The sequence below is a fragment of the Centropristis striata genome, chromosome 10, assembly GCF_030273125.1.
Source record: "Centropristis striata isolate RG_2023a ecotype Rhode Island chromosome 10, C.striata_1.0, whole genome shotgun sequence".
In the NCBI taxonomy this organism is placed as follows: domain Eukaryota; kingdom Metazoa; phylum Chordata; class Actinopteri; order Perciformes; family Serranidae; genus Centropristis; species Centropristis striata.
The window spans coordinates 30,159,691-30,184,205 of NC_081526.1; the positions used below are offsets into that span (position 1 = coordinate 30,159,691).

At 37.3% G+C, this 24,515-nt stretch overlaps 1 protein-coding gene across 3 annotated transcripts in view; it reads right to left on the reverse strand.

The window, feature by feature from the left end:
• slc39a10 (solute carrier family 39 member 10) overlaps positions 1-15,284 on the reverse strand; it is a 41,180-nt gene extending 25,896 nt beyond the window's left edge. The window contains exons 1-2 of one of the 3 annotated variants that reach the window (XM_059343656.1): positions 15,143-15,284; positions 4,062-4,144 (exon numbers count right to left, since the gene is read on the reverse strand). The gene's annotated coding sequence lies outside the window, so the exon portion shown is untranslated. Of the gene's footprint in view, positions 1-4,061; positions 4,230-7,767; positions 9,435-15,142 lie in introns of those variants that run through there. The other 2 variants (XM_059343654.1, XM_059343657.1) reach the window with 2 other exon arrangements.
• Between the last annotated feature and the right edge of the window lie 9,231 nt (positions 15,285-24,515).

The following is a 24,515-nucleotide window of genomic DNA, read 5'->3' on the forward strand; positions in this document are numbered from 1 at the left end:
TGCTGATCTAACAACCATCTCTAGGGTTTACAGAGAATGGTCTGAAAAAGAGAAAATATCCAGAGAGCCTTGATGCCTTGTTGATGCCAGAGGTCAGAGGAGAATGGTCAGACTGGTTGGAGATGATAGAAAGGAAACAGTAACTCAAATAACCACTCGTTACAACCAAGGTCTGCAGAAGACCCTCTCTGAACACACAACACGTCCAACCTTGCTAATAAAGTTGTTGGTGCGTGTATATCAACATAGCAAATTGTAGGTAGTAGGGCTAAAATATTTAACTTTTCAAATATTAATTAATTGGATAGGTATTCAGTTTTCAATTGTGCGATTTGGATATACTTTTTTTGCCCCAATATTGTAGAATTAAAGATTGTTTAAAAAGCAATGGGCGTAATTTAACTTAAAGACTAATACTGTATTAGCGCAGTAAGTCCATTTCAGGTCAGTTTGAGAGTTTTTACTCCACTTTGGCCAGTTTCTCTCCTCTCATTTGATGTCTATGTTTCACCGAGGGCAGGGCTTTGCACAAACACACACACACGATGTGGAGCACAGAGAAAGGTGCTGTGAAGACTAGGCAGTCCGCTTGTTGCTATTGCTATTAGCTGCCCTGTTTCAACAATGTTAAGCTGAAAAAACATGCATGCAGGCTAAAGTTTAACCAAGGCGTTTTCTCTGGAATAAGCTTTGAGTAGGGGGCGAGTCTGCTGGCCACTAGGCTAATCTATGTAGTGTAAAGTGCTATAAGCTTCTGCTAATAATGGCGTGTCCCTTTGACCTATGGGAAACACTATTTGTTGTTTACTACCAAAGCTCTGGATCCCAGAAGACAGTATATGGGACAGCCCTAGCATGCAAACGCCTCATCAAATAATCAAATTGGTGTACAAGGAATTATGTTCCACTGTTATGCATTATATCCAGAAAAAATAAGACCCTGTGAGAAACAAAACTTAAATTTTCAACACTAAAATTAAGTAATTGCAACATAATAAAAACACCTCAAAGATATTTGACTCAAAAGTCATGAAACAATAATACTCAATAATGCCAACAGTTATGGGTACAGCTGCTGGACTTACAGTATATTCTCACACATTCACTTTTAAAATGAAAAACTTTCACTTTTCAAACTCCAAATTGTAACATTTATGGAACACTGTAAAACACGATTGTGAACAGGAATGACTGGAATTCATCAATGATTATATCAGTGATCAATATTGGCCTTAAAAAAGCCTGATAAGACCTTTCCAAGGAATGATGCACTGACACAATGACATCCTACACTGTCACAGGGTCTGCATCAGTTCACATGCAATCATAAAAATAAACAAAAATATTAAGGGTGCTGTAATGACTGCTTTTAAACCACCTGAGCTGCTACCTCTAGCTTAACATACCTAATAACTGAGCCTTCTGGAGCACAATAAACTCTCTGCTGAGAATTGCGTAACAAATTGCTTGTTTTCCCCCCACTCTAAAAAAGCCTGAAGCAGCAATATCATTCCAGTCAAATGATCCTCATAAGGTCTCTTGTGAAGCCCGTGGGTGGTTGATGCGTGAGGGGTGGGGGGTGGAGGAGGAGCAAAGAGCGGTCAGATGAGGAATACTGGATAACAGTAACACACACACACACACACACACACACACACACAGTTACACAAAGGCCTTTGGCAGCCAGCTTGTTAGCAAAGTTTATACTGGATTTAGAGCATGCACATCTTGAGGGAATACATTTGTGTTGTGCAGTCTACACATACTGGCTAAATGTTAAAAACAAAGAGGCTGATAGATCCTCCTCAAAGTTGTCAAGGCTAGTAACAACAGATTGCAGACTGTAGGCTTGTGGGAAAAACACTACAAATAGCGCAATATATATACACATCGATTTCTTTCTTGATACGGACAGCGAGCAAGAACTTCCATAAGAAAATCTCACAAGTTAAATATCACCTCACACAGGGTTCATAGAGTTTTGTAATAGTAAAGTTTAATCACTTTTCAAGCACTTTCAAGGCACCTTAAACAAAAATGTCCAGACTCTTATCCAAACATTTATCATCACATTGTTACCATGATTATGTGTGAAAAATAATTGCAGTAGGTATAAATGCTTTAATATACAGCCATGGAAAAAAAAGATTAGACCACCCTTGTTTTCTCCTTGCTTTCCTCTTTATTTAATGGCTGGTACAACTAAATGTGTTTTTGTTTGGAGAAATATGATAACAACAAAAATAGCTCATAAGAGTTCCATTTAAGAGCTGATATCTAGCCATTTTTCATGGTTTTCTTCATCATGACCAAAATCGTTATAAAAACTCTTATGAGCTAATGTTGTTGCTATCATTATATGTATCTATCCAAACAAAAAATGTACCTTTAGTTGTATCAGGCATTAAAATGAACAAGAAACTGAAGAAAACAATGGTCTAATAATATTTTCCATGACTGTAGATAGATGATCATTTTGTTTGTATCACCAGCAGTTCATATTAAGTTTGACTGTGTGTTGATGATGATTATTTAATCAAAGCTAATTAACAGCAGAGGGCTTATCTAGTTATGACTGATAAGTGAACACAAAGAAGTATTTTATCAAATCAAACAACATAATGGATCAAATGACCAAAATGTTTAGATTACTTCCACAGAAAATGTACATTACAAAGACATAGTGTTCATGGAAACTCATTCAGTTCTTTTACCTTCTCGGATCGTTTCATTTAAACTATTAATAGATTCTTTTTGTGGATTTTACATGAGTGACTGGGTAGGTTATACACCATACGTTGAGAATGAAGCATATTTCAAGGAGTATATTCATATATTCATATGATAGTCATGGTGAAAAATGGTCTGATACTGAACATATGGTGCTAATTTTACTATTTTTACAATGTTATTTATTCATTATTTTTTCAGTGTTTACTTGTAAATGGTTTGATGTAATGAATACTAGTGTATGGTAATGTAATATATTTGTAATGTAAAGTTATAGGCTAAGAAAGCAGCCTTTTGAAAGAGAAATATTGGTGCAAAATCGGTGTCCAAATCAAAAAGAAAAGCTATATTTCCATTCCAGCTGAAAAATGTACTGAATCGGCCGCCATATTGGTTAGGCTCTAATTCAAAATTGAGTATTTTTCAAGACTTTGGACACACCCTGTAACATAACACAAGCCTTATTTTTAAACAGAACATAATGGTGATAGACTTAAAATAGGCTGTTGTTTCTTTAAAGTCTTGATCATTGTGAAGACGACATCAACAGCTTATCAGCTAATCAATATCAGCTCATCATGTACTTCCTTCTCCCCTTACAACCAAATCAAGAACTTGTGCAAAAGCAGAGTATACTATTGGTATTTAAAGTTGTGCAACATAAGTTTGTACTGTATGGAAAATATCTGTAAAAATGCATGCAAAGACTTTTTGCGGCCAGTGAAATTTGTGCACAAACTACAGCAATAAAACAGGCTGTTGCACGTCTCCAATGAGTCATCGAGGTGATAACCTGTGGCGCATTTCAACACCCTCCAAAATGCCATAAACAAATCACCCATTTCAAAAACCACACTGAATAAAATCAGTTACTTAACACTCACTTTATTCTCATTAGAAGTGACCTTTTAGAAAGTGGAAGCTACTCACCACTGTGTGTCCTTGAATGAATGGTGTGAAATTAAGATTTGCCAGCAAGTGAGTGATGCCGATCTGAGTAAAAGCTGCAGACGTTAAGTGTGGTTACAAGCCTACTTCACGGCTGTCGACAGCACAGTGTTTATAAACATGAGCCAGCAGTGACCTATGAACCTCGCAACAGATAGGTGGGGGCAATTTCAGGACCTATTTCTAAGAGCACACCCTCTGAAGCAGCAACAGAGCCTGCTGTGTTTTCCTGATTAGACTCTTTGTTGTGCTCAGGGGAAACAACATGATTTCTTCTCAGTCTGAGAGTTTGATCATGTGGTACACAAACCACTATCTTAAAATGTCCGAATTAATATTATAATAGAATGAACAGACGGTAAATATAAAATACAAAAACTCACCGTAATACGTTTCCTCCTGCTCGGCCCCCAGTCCTGATGCTTCTGTATGAGGGGCGTTTTTCAACTCTTCTGAAATATGCACTCTGGGGAAATATTAAAGGAGACACAAATGAAATTCTCAATCATCTGGACACTATTGTGACTTCATGCGACTTCAGTACCATATCCCACACTGCTACTGAAGCGAACTTCTAAATACTGAAAAAATAACTTTTAAAAACAAGTTCATAGCCTGTAGTTTAGGCACAGCTAAGGGTAAAAAGGGCTAACATTTAGTGATCAAAGCTGAAGGATTTTATTTTCCATACTGAACCAAATCCAACTGACATCACTATTGTTAACACAACAAAAATAAGCAACAGTTTTGACTCTTCAAATGCTCATTCATTTTTTCTAGTAATTCAAAACATCAAAAAACTTCAAAAACAAACTTTGTCTTTTTTACAGAGCATTTTGCATGCATGGTCAATTTTTACTGTTCGTAATAACACCTCTAATATGTTATGCCACGCCAAAAGGCATAACAAGCTCACTAAAAGCCAAAATACTGAGAAAAACAGACTGAAAGTGACAACATTTGGCTTTTTAATAGAGCACTTTGACTAAGAATTCAGATTAAATACATAATCTGTCAAATCAGACATGTCACTATACTAAATACTCAATACTACTGATCAGCATCCACCACCTACAGTATCAAAGCGTGTAGGTGCTGCTATTAAAGGGATAGTTGGGGATTTTGGACATAAACTTGTATGAAATAGTTGCCAGTAGTGTAGTAGATGCAGTAGCTTACTTTCTGAGCTTCGTGTCAGAGTTCTGGCTGGTTCTGCCACACCACTACACTACTGGCAAGTTTTTCATACAGTTTAATGTTCATAATCCCAAACTATCCCTTTAAGTGAATGCAAGCAATTTGGCTTTGTATTATGCTGCATAATTCAGCTGTAACTGAATTATTGGAATAACACATAGTAATATACATTTCCCATGATTGGCCCAATAAATATCGTACCAAAACCAGAAGAAAAATCGAAGCATTTCTCTTCCCAGGGAGCTCACGACAACCATAATATATGTAATAGTGCGCTCTATGCTTGATACTTCATTTCCATTTACAGCTGGCAGTATTGTTGTGGGAAGGTTCGAGGCCAGCCTACGATGCCTTCAAGTGCTCTGCTTAACAATCAATTTATCAGAGAGGAGTCAGCGTGTATAATCTCACCATGACTGACTCCTGGTCAATGAATGACCTGCAGCTCATTCACACACAGATGTGAGGTTTCTGCTTTAGTACTATGTTGAGAAATTTAGTAGAGAAAAACTGTCAGGTTTATGAACAAATAATTGGTCTCCTAGGAACTTTTTTTGTTTGGCTCTCGACTTGCGCCCACCTATCTATTTCACCTCCATCTGCACATTCTCACAAAGCTTAGCACATAAATATATGCATGGTCAATTTTTACAGTTCGTAATAAACACCTCTCATATGTTATGCCACAACAAAAGGCAAAACAAGATCACTAAAAGCCAAAATACTGATAAAAATAGACAAATATATTGAAAAACAAAAGGCCATGAAAGCTGGAAGTGACCAGCATAAGATATAAAACAGTAGGGGGGAGAAAATCTTACGAAACCATACTGACACAATACATTACGACAATGATCTATGACATACAGTCATTGAAAAAATATTAGACCATTGTTTCCTTCAATTTCTTGTTCATTTTAATGCCTGGTACAACTAAAGGTACATTTGCTTGGCCAAATATAATGAAAACAACAAAAATAGCTAATAAGATTTTAATGTAAGAGCTGATATCTAGACATTTTCCATGATTTTCTTGATAATAACCAAAATCATTATCAAGAAAACCATGGAAAAAGTTTCAGTGTCCTGGTATTGTTAATGCTGGCTCACTGGCACACTGTGATGGTTTACTAGGAAACTTGAAAAAAAAAACAGATCCATCAGAAACAACTGTTTCATATTCTTTTTTTTCTTTTATGACAAGTTAGAATTCCAGCTTCAGAAAAGGCCTGCTGGAGCCCACATCGTTTTTTAAAGATATTACTAATCTCAGGAAGAATTGTCATTTCAGATGCACTGACAGGTAAGTGAAAAAGACAAGTACAAAAAGAGTAAGCTGTGGACTAACAGGTGCATTCAATAACCACTCAAAGTAACAGTGCAAATGGCCTCTAATTGGCGAACAGCATTCAGAAGAGAGAAAAAACACTCTCCCAGTACAACTTGACATAATTTGAACAATCAATACAGAGTTAGTGACGTTAAAACACATTGTTTCCTCTCACACTCCCTTTTTTAATTTCAGCTCAGTCGTTCTAGTGCTCTAACAAATAGTTGCTGCACAGATTTTTTTGGATGTTACACTTCCAAGGCAGAAACCCCCCAAAAAAAGGGGTTTAGTGGCTACACAATAACCACAGTGATACATAAGCAGTCTGGAACACCCTGCCTGACACAGTTAAACATGCCACATCAGTAGCCATTTTTAAAAACCAATTAAAAACCTATCTTTTCTCTACAGCATTTGGTTGAATTGTGTGCATGTGTGGTTGTGGGAGTGGGTGCACATGTGTGAGTAAGTAAGTGTATATGTGGTGAATATGGAATAGCTTGTCTACCTGCACTCTTCAATTAATTTGTAATTGATTTTTGTTGGTTTTTCTGTTGTTTTTTTTAACTGTAATTATGTGTATACATTGTGAAGCACATTGAGTCTGCCTTGTGCATGAAATGCACTCTATAAATAAAGTTGAATTGAATTGAATTATACCTCTTTAAAAAAACTTTTTAGTTGATCTGAATGTCTGCACTTTCATTGTGTAGGCTGATTCCACAACATGAGCATGAATGCGTTACATCAAAACTATTTATCAAGTAACCAAGTTGGAAAGGTTAGAGACAAGCCTACGGAGCTTATAATCCAACCATGACTGCCTCCTGCAACAGCCAACAGCTAGCAAACTCAACTGTATAAAACTTAAACATAAGAACATTTTGTGAAACATTTTTCTCTACATCATGCCATGCCTGAAAAATATTTTTTCCAGGATGTTGACATCAACAGGAACTCAACACAATTCCACTCTTTCTTTCACAAAAGGAAAAGAAAAAAAAAAACCCTTTGGCCCTTAAGCTGTTTCATATGATTCTCACGCGACCACATACACATTCGTCCCATCTTAGTATCGAGCTGGTGTCTGCAGGGAAACGGAGAGAGGAATGACGGATACAAATCTGGCTCATCTCATATTTATATTTGTTACAAAACCAAAAGCACAAAACATTTCAGCCTCACAGTACTAAGATAAAGAAAATCATAAACATACAAGTTTTAAGAAAAATATAACCAACATTAATTATGGTTTCCTACAATTTTTACAACTCTAAGTATGTCAGTCCACACCTAGCGTTAGAAGGCTTTTAAACATCAGCTTGAGTGACTTCTGTTATCTGTAACATCCTGCCATATCATCTGCACTCTACTCACTTTACTCTTAAGACACTTTATTTTCTTATGGTTAAATATTTATATTATATATTGTTATTGTTACCCATTTCATTCATTGTTTTCTTATATTATCTTATATTGTGATTGTTTTTGTAATCATTTTTGTAACTTTGGATCAATCTGGAACCAAAATTTCCTTCTGAATAAATAAAGTTCTATCTTACCTCATCTCTTGCAAAGACCAAAGACGAGCAAGGTGACACAACTCTCTTGCTTAAGAACAACGCTTCCTGGGTAAAAAAATGCAAGAATCAGGAAACTGTAGATTCTTATGGTTATAAAACAGTGAAGGGATGTAAAAAAGTCCTAGCGAAACCGGTTAATCCCGACATCTCTATTGAGGGCACAGTTTGTTCTTGAGTCTGAGGACAAATATCCAAACATGGTTTTATGAAAAGGCCTGAGGTGCAGAAGAGAGGGCAGATGTCTGCTGCCACATGGACCCAACTCACAGCAGATGGTCAGTGGGAATCTTCGAGGACCAAAGATTAGGGACAGGAATATTTAACCGATGATCGATTAATGGTCGTTAAGAATTTGGTTGATCACGTGGAATTTTTAATCAATCTGTGTATTTTTTTTGTATTTTTATTTTATCTCTGACTGCGTATCAGTATCACTGAACTGAAACACGGCTGAGCGTTCAGCTCTGCGGCCGTACGTCAATAAGCCAATGAGCTGAGAATTAAGTTTGATAAAGCTACAGTTTGCAAACTGAAAGTTGCAATAACAATTATAAAACAGAGAAATACAATCCTTGCTAGCATGAATTACTAGGTTTAATTTGATCCAAAACTTATTTAAACACAAAACACACACTTAAAACTAAACATAAAACATTGAACTCCTTGACGTTGTCTTTACAGTTTCATCTCACTTGATTTAGTTTTACGGACAGGAAGTCTCTTTTCGTCCTTTCAAAATAAAAGCATCCACTGTCAAAACAGGCTTTTGCATAGTACTGTATATATATCTTTTATTTTGCACACGTATGATGTACGATTAATTGCTTAATTGATCGTTAACGTTATAGATAATCGAGTTGGCAGGTTTCTTCCAAACGCCCATCTGTACCACAGAGTTTCTTAAGAGACATATCGCTGCTGACAAACACTGAAGACAGTGAGCGAAATAAGATACTGTCATCTGTTTTCAGCTTGCCCGTCAATGTTTTCTAAGCATTCATGCAACAGTGGTGATGCTGCACAGTGAGACGTTACCAACTCCGGCAGACTGAATGAGAAATCACTACAGCTTAGCTCAACGAAGCGTGTACACAGCACATGTTTACAGACATAGTGCCTTTGTTATTACATGAACAACTGCCCACTACTGCTACAAAACAATCGAGGTAGTCATTTTGACACGTCAAACCAGTAATTCCTCTGATCAAGAGTAGCTATTCTGTGGAATTTGTCATGAGCTCTGCGGTAGGTCTCCTTCAAATCTCCAGACTCAAGTACCGGGCACATTCACAGCAATGTAAAAGCAGCCAGCCTGATAATGGCACTCATTATAGCAGACTCAGCACAGGTGGTATGTTTCACACATATGTTTTCGTATGATTTGAACTCAACACACTTGACATAAATTAACATAATAGAAGAGCCCAACCTTCCAATTTGTACACATATCTACAAACAGGTTTTTTTTGTTTTTTTTAAAGGCTGACACACCCCAACGTTCTGCACACACCTTGCCCTCTTCTGTGGTATTAAATTTGGCTGTGGACCATAAGAACATGGTACACATACTTCTAGCAGCAAGCAAAATTGCAGTTATGAGGAAGTGGCTAATATGAAAGCCACCCATTGTTGACGAATGGATTGGAATAATATATTAATAACATACTATGGAAAGGCTGTCCTTCTCCCTCAAAATCCAAAAATGTGTATTTTTCCAGATTTGGACCAAGGAGACCTTCAAGGTCTGATTTTAGCTTATTTATTTATGTATGTATATATTATTGTCTTACTCATTTGGAAAAGTTAAGATTCAATTGAATTTGTAATAATGATAATAATAATAATAATAATAATAATAATAATAATAATAACCCCAATGTATCAATAGAAACCCTCTGGAAGAGTCACATTGATTATTGTTTCACATGTGAAATGACGATTTTCCAAAATAAAAATTAATTTGCATATTGACACATGCAGGATGAAACAGACCAATGTAAACAGGCCACAGCATCAATGAGCTTCTTACTGAGTGAAAAAGCCCTTTACACACCAGCACATACCACATTAGAGTCAGGTTCTATAGGATTAAGCCACAGTGTTGCTGATGGAAGACGCTGAATATAGTCCCGAACTTCTCAGAGAGCTCTGACGCTAAACAGCGGGCGAGACGCAGGTGCGTGGCTGATGCTCTGTGGCCTGGAAGCCTGTTCATCACAGTGTAAAAAGAGTCTAAGACCGCAAGGCTAGACTAGACGCAGGCAAGTAAACAGAACAATCAACTGAGGAGTACACTGTGTCAAAGAAATACCACCTTGGCTAAACACAGAGTGATGCTTACCTCTGGTCACAAATAAGCCAAACAGGACAGGAGTTCAGGCCACGCCAAAACAAAATGTTCACACCAGCACTAACATAAGTAACAGGTTGAGTGTTTGGAGGCTTTTGAGTCCAGTGACTTAACTAATTTGTGCAGGGAGGAGGGAGGCACAGGAGGGAATGTGTGTGTGTGTCTGCGTGTTTGAGCAGTCAGGGAGCTGTGTCTGGGATCAACCACCTGACCAGCTACTATGGTGTGTGTGTGTGTGTGTGTGTGTGTGTGTGTGTGTGTGTGTGTGTGTGTGTGTGTGCGCGCTTGGCTATCAGTGTACTATTACTACTGCAACTCGGAATGTGAAAAAATATATAAAACCCCCCAACAGGGTTATTCTTGACCTCCATGTTTATTTAAACAGTGGAATGCCTTTAAAACATCCTCACCAGAAATGTTTTAAGCTCATCCACCCAATGACAGCACTGATCTGGACTGACCTGTGTCTAGTCCGGCAGGCTTAGCCCTGACATACAGTACAGTCGGGTTTGGAATCAGACTGAAATAACCCAGTACCAAGCAGTATGAAAAGTTCTTCATTCAAATTAACCAAATTATACCAGATATATGGCTGGAGTATCAGTTACTTCTTACATTCTTAAAACTCTTTTCAATTCAGGTGAGCAACACGACTCTCATTCATAAAAAAAAAGATTTCACCCCACACACAAACATGTTTTCCAGAGTCAACGATGCAGGAATCCAGACACCATCAATGCTACAGTTTAGGGCTGGGCGATATGGACTAAAAGTCATATCCCGATATATTTAAGCTGAATATTGATATACAATATATATCCCGATATTTTTATTGCAAAGTGAGAGCAAATGCTCAGTCAAAGTCAAGGCATATTATGACATGTCACAAGAACTTTTATTGAAACAGTTTATTTAAGTGAACATAAATAATGCATAACAAAAAGAGTACTTTTTTTTTTTTTATTCAAAGTTCCATAAAGTGCACATTTAAATAAAAAAATATCTTAAATAAAAACCGCAGCTTGCCTGGAGCAAGGATCGCTGTGCAAATTTGAACGATATATGAAACGATATATGCGATATGGTCTAATTCCATATCACATTTAAAAATATATTGATATATCGCCCAGCCTTACTATAGTTTAATTCTTATGGTATGAAAACTGTGATGTTATGGAAAGTTATGGAAAAAAACGGTTAATCCTGACATTGTTATGCTGTTTACTTAATGCACACCTCAGATAGACAGTTGGCTGAGGTAAGGCTGCATGTTGGTTAACAACTCACATGACCTAAAATGCCCTGTTTGCATAAAAGTCTATCATAAACAGCAGGAGTGTGGGAATAGAGTTACATGTGCAGCAGATTGTAAACACAGTAGGCACCAGAACAAACTAACCTGCCAGGCCCATGTTTACACAATTATTAAAGGAACCTGCAGCTGTCAGCAACACTGGCTTTGATCGAGGGTTTGGACCATGAGCCATCAGGGTAAGGTTACGTTACAAAGTTAAACAACCTTCCATGCTTAAAAGTTTTTGGCTTTTAATGGAAGATGATCTAGGACTGATTATTGCCTATAAATAAGCTTGCTGTAAGCAAATGTATGTTTATAAAATGCATAAAATGGCAAACTAAGGCCCAACAACAGATATAGAGTCCAACTTAACACTTGGAAAGGTTAACTAAACGTCATTTTAAGCAGTTAAATGCAAAATGATTGCATTACAACAACAGACACTTGTACTGTAGTCCACGCCTGAGAGAAGCTCAACTCACAACATGCGATTTGAATCAGGGGATATATGTTAATGTCAGCAGACACATTGCCTTGGGCGATATTTGGTTAATGATATTGCAGGAGAAATAGTACACAAAAAGTGTCATATTCCTAAACATAGAGGCTGTAAATAAAATTCAGCCATCCACAAAAAACATCACCCAAATCTTAAGGTGATTTACTGTTTGTTTAATTACATTGGGAGGACATTCTTAGCTTATTGGGCTGGTTTCAGTATCAGTATAGCTCAGTATGAAGCCTTTCTGTTGTCACTTTGTCCCCAGTGGACCCGAAACAACAGAAAATGCAAGGAACCTTGGACTGCATCTGCAGTGAAGAACAAAAACTCCAAGCAAGGACATGACCAATCCTGTTTTCATTGTGTCTGCTTTCTTTGTATCCCAGTGTAATCCCAAAAATAAGGAACAAAACAATTGGGAAATAGTAACGCATACAAGCCTTGGTTTTCTATCCACATACACTAAGCCTGCTTTAGATGTTTAGCAAGCAAAGCTGAGACTGAAACACAATTTCAGCAACAGCAAGACAGTGTGGGTCTTTGAAATGAAAGACAAAGTTGGTTTGCATTGTAATACACAGAACAGATAAACTCATGAGGTCCCATCTGTAATGTTTGGCTCAGCCTCAATTCTCTCTTCCAGCATCTCAGTCACACAACTGCACTTTTTCGGAACTAAATCTTGTGAACTTTGGTGGCTATTTACTACAATACAAAGACAACACTTCTTCACGTAGCACTGCAGGCGTTGTAAATTATACATTGACACAATGGAAGTCTCTGCATAATATCCTTAAGCTATACTTTCAAGCTTCACGCTATAATCATAAAGCTGTACTGTTATGTTGTAAATAGGGTTTTTCTAATGCAGCTAAACACATAAGGGAAAACAACATAAACACAACTGTACTGGTCATGTTGACTATAACTCAAGCTTGGTAAAGTATAAAAAACTAACCCCAGATGACCCTGGTCATTAACTTAGCCCCTGAGTCAACATCGTGACAACTGTAAAGTACTCAAAACATAATTAGTGTGTTGTTTTCAACAGAGCACAAGACCTACAATGTTTATCTACTTGGCACATATGGAAGCACGTACATTGCACTAATCCATTTTAAAAATTCCAATAAAGAATTGACATCTCAACAATGAAGCTAATCGTGTTATATCAGACCAGCCCTTCTCTAATCCTGTGAGCATAACACTTCTTTGTCCTCTTTATTTGACTGGGGCTAATAAGAGAGAACGGTTAATACCAGGATGTTCCACACTGATAATGTACATTGACTTAAACAATAAATACAAATCTGATTTATTAAATAATTTTGGTTAATGTATTTTTTTTACTATTGCAACAGTCGTTTTTCTTTAGTCAGTTCTGTTAGTTGTCTAATGTTTGCGTTACCTCTTTCATAACTGATAGGATGCATATCGTCTTTATAATAAAATAAGATACAGCTTTTTATCTGAGGGAAGTGATCCATTACATTACTTCGACTAGGCCAAAATTGAGCTACAGAAAATTGCTTTGTTCATAGTTAATAATAGTTTATTATTGAAATGTTGCTATCATTCAAAATTCAAATGTGTTTCAGTACAAGGAGCTCATATAAGGTCACATTTCTATAACAGGGCTGTGATTGCATCATGCATGTGCACTGTGCGTACTACTGTCTACAACCTTGATTCCAAAAAAAGTCGGGATGCTGTGTAAAACATAAACATTATGCAAATTAAGAAATCAGTGTATATTAACTATTACAATAATTATTTAGTCCATTTTTTGGGAATCAGGACTGTGTATACTGTAGACAGGGGAATGAAGGGTGGTATGAGGACATGGGGGTGTGGTTAACCTTTCTTTCAAGAACCCTTTAAAAATCTAAATATAGGTGACCTCACTGTTAACATGTCTATTTGATTTATTGAAAGAAGACACCTTAATATTGCAATTGCAAAGTTGAATAGACGGCTTATGTGGATGCAACGTCGGGTTAAGGATTGAACTACTGGACATTTTGCTAAATTTTATCAGCTACATTTCTGTGTGAATGCTAAAAGTTGGTAGAGGTGGGGAGAAAAAAATCGATACAGCACAGTATCGCAATATTTTGCATGGCAATATTATATTCTTATATACAAGTGTTATTATATTAGCATAGTAATAACACTGTGTGTAAATGATGTAACTTAAGAGAAATAAATTACTTTGGCAATTTTTTTTGAACATGCCTTTGTGACCTAAGCAGGATAAAGTAATACTTTATTTTGAAGGTGTCTACATAAGAGTAACACAAGCCTGTCAGAAACATGACATGACAAGTATTATGAGCATTAATGTTACTTCAAAGTGTCATTAATGTTCATGACACATCCCATGCCATGTTTGACAGGCTCATGTCACTCTTATGTAGACACCTTCAAAATTAAGTGTTACCATATCTTGCTTAAGTCACAAAGGCATGTTTAAAAAAAACGCCTAAAGCACATTTTCTGTTGACTTAGGCATAATAAATCCGCTGAAGTCACACAGGCCATTATCTTAAAGGGGTAAATTCACATGATCCGATCAACTGAGGATGTAGGCGATTTTACCATAGGTGGCCGGCGTCATGAGGAGATGATTTAGGCAAAAAATTACTCAGGCGATTATTTTTAATATGCCTTGATTTAGCAGTCACGCTGTGAATAAAGCACAGCGGCGATACCGCCCATCATCAGCTATCAGTCTGGTCAACGGAGGGGGCTTGATCACTACACGTGGTGCGCATAATGAAACATTGAGCCCCAATCTATCTGACCATTTAAACGTGCATCCAACACAGCAGCGTATAAACACACCAAATTAATAAAACCACCAGCACACAATAGTCGCCACTATCCAAACCCGAGCGCCATAAAGCTGCGGTTCAAGTCCGCAGCCAGCCCGTTTGCTTAGTTTAAGTCTCCCCCTCTCGGACATGCTAACGCTAACGCTAGCCTGGAAAGGCAGGCAACAATTCAACCAGCTAACGTTAGCTAGCTGACGACACACAGGAAATTAGCTCACAGCCTACAATGAGCAGCGATAACATATGCTGTCTGAAATTCCGTAACAAATATCCACAGCAGCGGCTAAATAACATCTACACGTTGTGGGTAACGCTGTCCGGGTCCATGTTGTGGGAGTGAATGACAACAAATGGGTTTTTTATATAGTTACCTCACTCGAGTGCCGTGTGCATCTCCTCTCCGCTCGGTACCAAAAAGACTCTGGTTTACGTCAACGCACGAAGGCCAGGCATGCACCAACGGTTGTTAAGTAGCTTACGTAAATTCCGGGCAAGGCAGACAGGTAGTCTGCGCTACCTACGCAGGGCTTTGAAGAAGAGAGCACTGACGTTTCTTTCCGCCAGATTGTGTCTGGTCTGTCATATGACTGGCTGAGGAAATGATGTTCAGACCTTTTAGTTCACACAGCATTGAGTAACTGCCACGGCCGCGTCATCAAATAAATAAATAGGTCCAGTAATGTTTGGTCACATCCTCTGTGTGTTTTGGCATTGGTCATTATGCCACTTCAGCTCACCGGTGAGATGAGGACATAACTTGCTCTGACTGAAACTAAACTTTGTCTTATATGGTCAAAAAAGTGCACACAAGTTTTTGCAGAGGTTTGTTATGTCCCTTGGAATAATTGCAGTAAATCATGTGATATATAAATATGATTTTTATTTAATAAACATACAGGTGCATCTCAATAAATTACAATATCATAGAAAAGTTTATTAATTAAGTCCATTACACACACAATAAAACACTTCATGTCTAAATTCATTTAGTTTATTCTAATTCTAATGATTATGGCTTACATTTAATGAAGACCTTAAATCCAGTGTCTCAAAAAAAAAAAAAAAACATTACAAAAGACCAATTTTTGACTTGAACTACTGGAAATGGACTTTTCCATGATATTCTGATGTATTGAGCTGCACCTGTATTTGCACCATCTCAAGACAGCTAAATAGAATACAATAGGCTTAAAGCAATGCAATTGACATAAATTAGCTGCAAGTATCTAAACAACAGTGCTGGAAAGTAGTTAGATCCTTTACTTAAGTAAAAGTACTAATACCACACTGTGAAATTACTAACCACAATAAAAAGTCCTGCATTCAAAACTTACTTAAGTAAAAGTACAAAAGTACAAGCAAGAAACTGTACTGAAAGTATCAAAAGTAAAAATAAAAATAATATATTTTTATGTATAATATATGTTGATTTTGTTTAAATCAACATTGATGGTCATAGATTAAAAGCAATTCTGAAGAGGTGAGTGTGGTACCCGTAGTAATATTGGTCATGTTAATGAACAGTTAAAAGAGTACACCCCCCATTATAATGTTAATGTACTATTTTATTCTCTGAATTTAATTCATTTGTTCCTGATTTTATTTTTGTAATATTTAATTTAATTAACTCATGCACTATGTCCTTTCACATTAGAAGCTAGTTTTGATCAGGTAAAGTTAGGGTGTCTATAAATTAAGTTTATACAGGTGGGCAGCACAGGGGTCCATGAGAAGAGTCAAGAAGACCGTGCATGTGAGATGAAAATGTAAACATGAAAATGTAAACAGTGAGCAGCATGATGCTGCTCACTGTTTACATTTTCATCTCACATGCACATGCTAATGTGCTTGTGTATACGTGCAGAGGAAACCGAACCCAAGTAAACTTTATTTTTGAACTTATGCACGCCTGGAAATCCCTTTTTGTGTCCAAGTGTGCAACATGAGTTTTGATAAGTTTTTTGTAGGTGGGTGGATCTGAGCAGTCTCTGATATTCATCGGAAAGATTTCCAGAGGGAGGGGGCGGCTATTGAGAAGGCTCTGTGCCTCAGTAAAACTACTTATTATGCAGAATGGACCAACTCAGATTGTTTTATATATTCTAAATATCATATAAGATCATTTTTATTGATGCATTTATGAAAGCAACATTTAATTTCCTCAAGATATGGCTCATTTCAACTCCTTAATATACTGTAATGAGGTTTAATTAAAAAACAAAACATCTAATCATTCTAAATAGATGATGATTTTCATGTCGAAAGTAACTAAAGCTGCTAATTGTAGTGGAATAAAAAGTACAATATTTACCTTAAAATGTAGTGAAGTAGAAGTATAAAGTTACATTAAATGGAAATACTAAGGTAAAGTACAAGTACCTCAAAATTGTACTTCAGTACAGTACTCGAGTTAATGTACTTAGTTACATTCCACCACTCCAAAAACAATTATTATGATAATTTTAACATTTTAGTGTAGTTTAGTTTTCAATGGACACAAATAGAATACATTTTAACACTGCTTATTTAAAGTATTCAAAGTGTATAGAAACTGAACATAAAGGGAACAAAAAGGGGGAAAAAGGGAACGAACAGAATACCCACTGCAATCCATCAGACGAGGCAAGGAGAGAAGAGCTAAAAATGTGAACTGAAACAAGCTGAATCTGACTTTTTGGTGTCAAGGTTCCTTATTCACTTACCAAAGGTTTGAACTAACACACACTTTAACAGCTTGTTTTGTAGCCCTGAACAGTAAATTTCACAAGTCCCACAAAAGGGGATCACGAGTTTATCATGATCAAGTCATGTACAGTTATCTTATCTTAAGAGTGCAGAATTTTCATGCTTAGAAATGAGCAAAAAAGTCATGACTGGATTATCACTGTGGCATGTAGGGCACATGACCTGAGCAGGGCCATAGCTGATAGAAAGGACACACAGGTCATGTCCTATTTTGTCTTGGAATGTGGAAGTTTTAATCACCATGGGAAATTACAGATTACACCTAATAGTATTTTATGGCTGATCCAGTGCTTTTTCACTCAGCTTATACCTTCTGCAAACTGAAATTCAATAGATGGATTTAACATGGTCACTTGAATAAATAAATAAATGAATAAATAAAGGTAACAAACTATACATTTTTAGAGACTTCTTTTGGTGACTAGTTTTTTATGTTTCCTAGGATAGGATACAACCTTTAACCTGGCCATCATTGCATCAAAATTTAACTAAAACTACAAAGAAGTGAACCGTATTAAAGGGACAGTAAACCCCAAAATGAAAATAAACCAAAAGGACTGTGTGTTATCGAGGGTAATCAGCTCATGGTTTCTATAAAGGGACATTGCTGTTGAGTTTTTCAGATGTATCTTTGTGTAATTTATCTCCAACACTCAGCCAAAACTCACACCAAAACAATATAGATTTATAAATAGCACTATTAGTAAGAGGACAAATATGTAGTTTTGATTTTGGGTGAACTGTGTTACAGTGGCTTGCCCAAATGCTTTTCAAATGCTTTATGATGTTAATCAAGTGTAATTAAAAGTATGACAAGTAGAGAAAATTAGTTGATAATTACTCATTTTGTGAAATACCAATTTGGATATGTGTCCAGCACTCGTTACTCACCTTTGTGATCCGACAGCCCGTTGCTGTGCCCTGCCAACTTTCTTCTCTCCGAGTCTGTAGCAGATTCATTTTACACCCGTTTCATATAAAACTAGAAGATCAGATGATTCCATTGGTTCCATGATATCTTAACAAGGGTTAAACTGACATTTTGTAGTGGCAAATTAGACAGTTTTAAAGCCCAAAGGCCAGATGAGATGCGCAGAGAGCCACCCAACTTGCCAACAACACACGAACCAAAATCTTCCCCAAACACTTTGACTAAAAAAATGATAGAATCAAAAAAGTAGCAGGAGATTCATTCAGAGGTTCATGCAGTAGAGATAACTCAGTGAGTTATCTTGTAGACTGATTAGGTGACCATACTACATTGTTTTCATTGTTGGTGTGGCATGGGGGCCAATCTTGCTGTTCATGCTGGTTGTTTTCATTGTGGAGGCCTTGTAGGGACTTTCCAATGGCCTTGGCCATGTTACCTTATTTGGGCACTAAAAGACTTCCTGTTTTTTGTTGCTCATACTGGATGAGAGTTTGGTTCCCTTTTCTTAAGAATAGTCACACTTTTAATTATTATAACCTTCATAAACATTATTTTCCAAGTCATTCAACACATATCAAGATTTAATCTTACTTACTGTGACATTAATTCTGTCTTCAGTCTGGTCATCAAAGTGATTGCTCAGTGTATCTCAGGTTTTAGCCCTCATATGTAACACACACACATTTAGTTCAACACAAGTCAAGAATGATCATTACTGCTTTCTGCCTTATTAATCACACACTCTATTGGATTAAATGCATACATTGTTTTATAATATTTTCTCACAACAATTTTAAAAGGGGTCCCTTGAACTGTGAGCTCAAAATATCTGTATGAAAATTGGTGTCTCCTTTATGTTAATGCCATGCAGCCTGGGGCAAAAAAACATGCAGGCTTTTTTTGTCATGCAGTGCAAATGTGTTATTTTTCCATATTGTATTTGAATATTTATGCATACTGGGGTCCCTAAACAGCTGTGGAATTGTATAAATAACAGTAAAATGTAACTCTTGCAGAAATCTCTTGCAGAAATGTCAAACGTTTTTCACCTTAATCACAGGTTCACATGGATTTTTTTGATGGTGTTCTTTTAAGTCTTGGTGTATTGACATGGTATTTTCAAGGGATAATCTTTTTTTTTTTTTTTTTACAATAAATTCTTGAATTAAAGAAAATGTGAAATCTACCACTAAATCTGTATAACTAATTGTGTCAACCCACTAAATGCTGCAGTAATTTATGAGACATAGTTGAGCATGAGAACGGCCTTCATTTGATCAAATAATCATATCATACTGTACAAAAACATCCTATTTTGCCATGCATAGTGTATTTATGGGCCTCTACATGTCGGAAAAGTCCACCATCTCTGTGCTGACTTTCCCTTTGATCTTTCTGCTTTGCCTCATACTTACACTGTACTTTTTATACAGTGTTTCCAAGCAATCAATAATTTCATATGCAGCGCTGCAAGAAATACATCAGTCTCTGAAATTTCATGTCTTACCATATTATGCAGTATGGTAGAGAAAATGCTATGAACCACTGACCTTCACTGTCAGCATGTGGGAGGATGTGTGTACTTGTGTGTGTTTGCAGGTGAGTGTGAGGCACTTGGACGCTCTGAGCGTACACACAGCTAATTTCTGTCGGCCTTGCACCAGCTGGGTCCACTTTTACCCTCTCGTGTCGGCTGTCTCTCCTGATCACAGGAAGATTAATATCAAGTGATTGGCAGCCATGTTCTCACTTAGCACTCCAGTCATGGTGCCCCAGGGTCTCTGCCAGTCGTAAAGCAATGGTGGAAGTGCCATTGTGGCTTTCACTGTCATTTAGCCAGTACCCAGCTGCAGCAGACAGAGGATGAAAAGTGCCAACGACCGCATTGAATTATGAGCTCGACTCAGCCCCGGCCATATATACAACCCGGCACAGGGAGCTATTTCCCGCTGAAATGCCTCTTGCTGCAGATTACTGAGGTAATATTTCCTGCACTGCAACCAGAGTGGTTATGGTCCGCAGGCAATCTACCTGACGCAGCTTTTGCCCACGAAGTGACGACTGCCATGAAAGACGAGGCATTTAATTTTTTTTAAATCCTTTTTATCACAAAGTGGTTAAAAGGGTGAGGTGATTCCTAATGAGGACAACAAGTATAACTTTTCTGCCTGAAGCCATAAGACCTCAAACAGCTATCATGTGCATAATTACAGACACAAGTGAAATAGTTCATTCAAGTCATTTACCCTATTATAAACCTATATTACGAGAGTCAAATTAAGGTCGTCTGTCTTAAATGGGTCCTTCTACATGATGGAAATAGGCATTGGGGATATGCTGTCTGGATCCTGTGTGTGTGTGTGTGTGTGTGTGTGTGTGTGTGTGTGTGTGCGTGTGTGTGTGTGTGTGTGTTCCTGGCTGACATTTTGCTGATACAGAGCAATATTGGCACCCCAGCAGACCCGCTGGTGCTCTGTCCTGGAGGGCAGCCAAAGACAGAAAGAAAGAGAGGGGGGGAGAGAGAGAGAGGGAGAGAGAGAGAGAGAGACGACAAGTGACAAGTTTTAAATATCAGCTCATTAGCCACCTGTAAACCCATCTAATGAGCGCTCATGGATTTTTCATTCCCTTTAATTGGGTAGAGGTTGGAGATAGGCGAGTGCACTTGCTTGTTTCCCCTCAGGTTTGTTGTACTTGCCAAAGCTAAAGCGCACACACACACTATTCCGATCGCCAACCAACACCCACCCAATCTAACTCACACATCCTGGATCGATGGAAGCAGAAGGAGAGCGCTCAAGCTTGCTGTTGGTCCATATGAATATCATCTGATTAGGAAAATAACAGTCATATTCATCATGCACAGCCAGGAGGATCTTATATTATATTTAGTATTTATAATAGTCATAAATGTGAACCCCAAAGGGTTTGTTTTTAATGCAGTCCGATGAAAAGTGCTGTTTAAGGTCACAGATCAATGTAGATCCATAAGTGAGAACATGTTTTCAGTGTTACATGAATGTTTTATAAGAGAAATCGCAGGGAATTTCATATCATATACAGTATATAATTTACTGGCTACATGACAAGACTGTAAGCAGCAGTCCAGTGAGATGGTAGTCACAAAAATACATTAAGAAAACACATACAAATAGACACAATGCAAGCAAATTAGGAAACATCTTCACCAATTTGACAACACTTGTAGAATTTAGAAGAAAAAAACCCAGAATAAATACAGAAAATTGCAATTAGCATCACAACTAGGGTTGCAAAGGGGTGGGAAATTTCCAGAAACTACTGGCCTCAGTAGCCCTGCAGTAAGCAGTGTGCTATGTGCATGTGACTGAGGATTAGCATAGATATTCACTATGTGTACTTGCATGATACAGTATGTGGTTGTTTTATCTGGTTGTCTGGTCTGCTCCAAATCTCTGACAAATGCTACACCTTTTCACCAAGCTTCATGAAAATTAAGCCAGGAGTTTTTCCATAATCCTCCTGACACAGACAAATAAACCAAACCGAAAACATAACCTTCTTAGCAGAGCTAATAAACCAAAAACATACCTACATTTCAGCTCATTTTCTAACACCACAGATAGCCAATTTCAATAACCTCATAATGCACCAACCAAGGCGACAACAAGTGTGTCCTAGCTGTCTGCTGGTAAGGATGTGTTTTCATTTACCTGTGTTTTATTAATTTGGAGTGCATTGACCTCTCAGGGACACCGTACAGGACAGACAATCAGACCAGATATAATAATAATAATTAAAAAAAAAATATATATATATATCTTTATTTATATAGTATATACCTTTTAAAAACAGCAGCTTACAAAGTTCTTCGACACAGCAGTTAATTACAAAGAGAATGATGCCATAATAATAAAAGCAATTCTTCAACAATCTTCAACAATAAAAGACAGAGCAGGAACAATCAAAAGACATTCTCAGATACACAGAAAATAAAAGGTAAAAGGAGTAAAAAAGTAAAAAGTGAAGAAGTAAAATAGAGAAGTGAGATAAAAAAAATTAAAGCAAAAAAAGTGGGTTTTGAGAAGTGATTTCAAAGAAGTTATTGAGGCTCTGCAGCACCATTTCTGCAGACAGCGGGGTTAGAATACTATAATTTGCATATAGGTGAGAGGGAACAGGAAAATAATATTTATTATTTGTGTGGGCAAATTCATGTATTACCACATCCAGCTATATTTTCAGTGGTGTTTATGATTATCTTTTAATGCCTAACAGATCTGCAGTACAGCAATAAGAGAGCAAGTGTGTAATTAATTACTGCCGATTCATATCTGACCCTGAGCTTAAGTCCACTCATGTGCGCTTATTTCATCAGCCTTAAATCCTGAAGCTCTAAAGAGTAAAAAAAAGAAAAGAAGAAATGCTTGGCACCCTGTCTTTTATGATAACCATAAACTACATGAATAGGTACTGAAGGTATAGTATACGACTCGTTGTTCACTGCTCCTTCACAAGAGTAAGAGCTGATTTCTGTGTGAGATCAAGTGTTCACAATAAAAGAATATTACTCTTTCAAGCCAAATCCTGTCTTTTTCCACACACAGAGGAGCGCGTTTGATTTCTGACAGCTCTGACATTTTCTTAAATTCAGCTGCAGCTCCTCCTGTCAATAGCAGCTTTGTTGCCATTTCTCCCGCTCTGAGATCTTACAGGGAAGGAATGGGGCATGTTCAAAGGCTCCCTGCAGGGAAACATAATTTCAAAGGTGCTCAAAATCTCATGTCTACATACCAGGGCCAATCAAAGCAAAATAGATTTCATGTGCTTTCAGTGACGTGACGAAGATGAAGGGAGGCATTTGATGATATTGTACTCTCTATTATTCTCTGTCAGAACAGAATGTGCTCTGTTTTTTTTTTTTTACCATTTTTGTAGAATGTTACAGTTGTTTCACTCATATTATAAGTCAAGAGAATGCTTAAATAGTCTGCTGCAGTGCGATCTTTAATTGCACTTGCCTTAATATTTTTCTGCATTATAAAACTCCTCATGCAGTAAACTATCGTATCCCCCACTGCACAGGCGCCTGAGCTCGTTGCAGAGATGCAAATCTGGTGCAGAACTGATGAAATTAACCATCCTCATGAAGTGCAGACGAGCAGTTGTAAATAAAATATACCTTTTTCTAGTTTGGGTTTCAAATTCAGCAGTAACATGCAGCTGGCTCAGTTGTGTCGGGACTGAAAGGCGTGGGTAGCAAACTGTTGTCAGATTCACAAAGTCATTGAAAGAGTGTAAACACAGTTACCGTGGAGGATATAAACATGATGCAACCTGGACATGTTTGGTGTTAAAGTATGCTATCAACGGGTGAAATCCAATGCTGATGAATAAATCAAGGTCTGCACAGTAGATATCTATAGTGGTGCTGCCATTAACCTCTTGCATCAGGTATAAATACAGTGTAAGTATTTTTTCTCATACACACAAAGTGAGTGGATTTCTGGAAGAATGAGCAGCTAACATGAACAAGACCATGTCCTCCAAGAAAATCACCAGACAGATGTTAATATTCAAGTGACAAAGGCCTTAAATGGTCATAGGATTTATTACTCTTGTCCGCCAGGAGCAAAAGTAGAACAGGAGGAAATGATCATGACATTATTAAAGAGCAACCAATCCTAATAAAAGGGTTTTGTATTCACCGCATGAATGTCTAGTAACACAAAGTCCCTGCACCTGCAGGGCAGAAGCTGTTCAGGCAACAAAACTACTTGGTTAGGTTTAGGAAAAGGTCATGGTTTGGGTTAAAACAAGCGGCAACCTTCGGGTCTGAGCAGTGAGGCAAACCAGGAAGTGCCTTAAGCTGCATTCTACCGGAAATTTCAACAGGAGGTGGTGACGAAAGTTGCAGAAGTTTTTTGGTCCATTCGTTTCAATACAAAACGAGAAAACTTCTCACTTGATTTATTACCTCAGAATTTTTTTTTAGGACAACACTATGGTCTCAATCGCTTGTAAAAAAAAATTCTTTCAGACAATTTGATGTTAGTAGTGTAAATAATGGCCCTATTTAGAATCATATG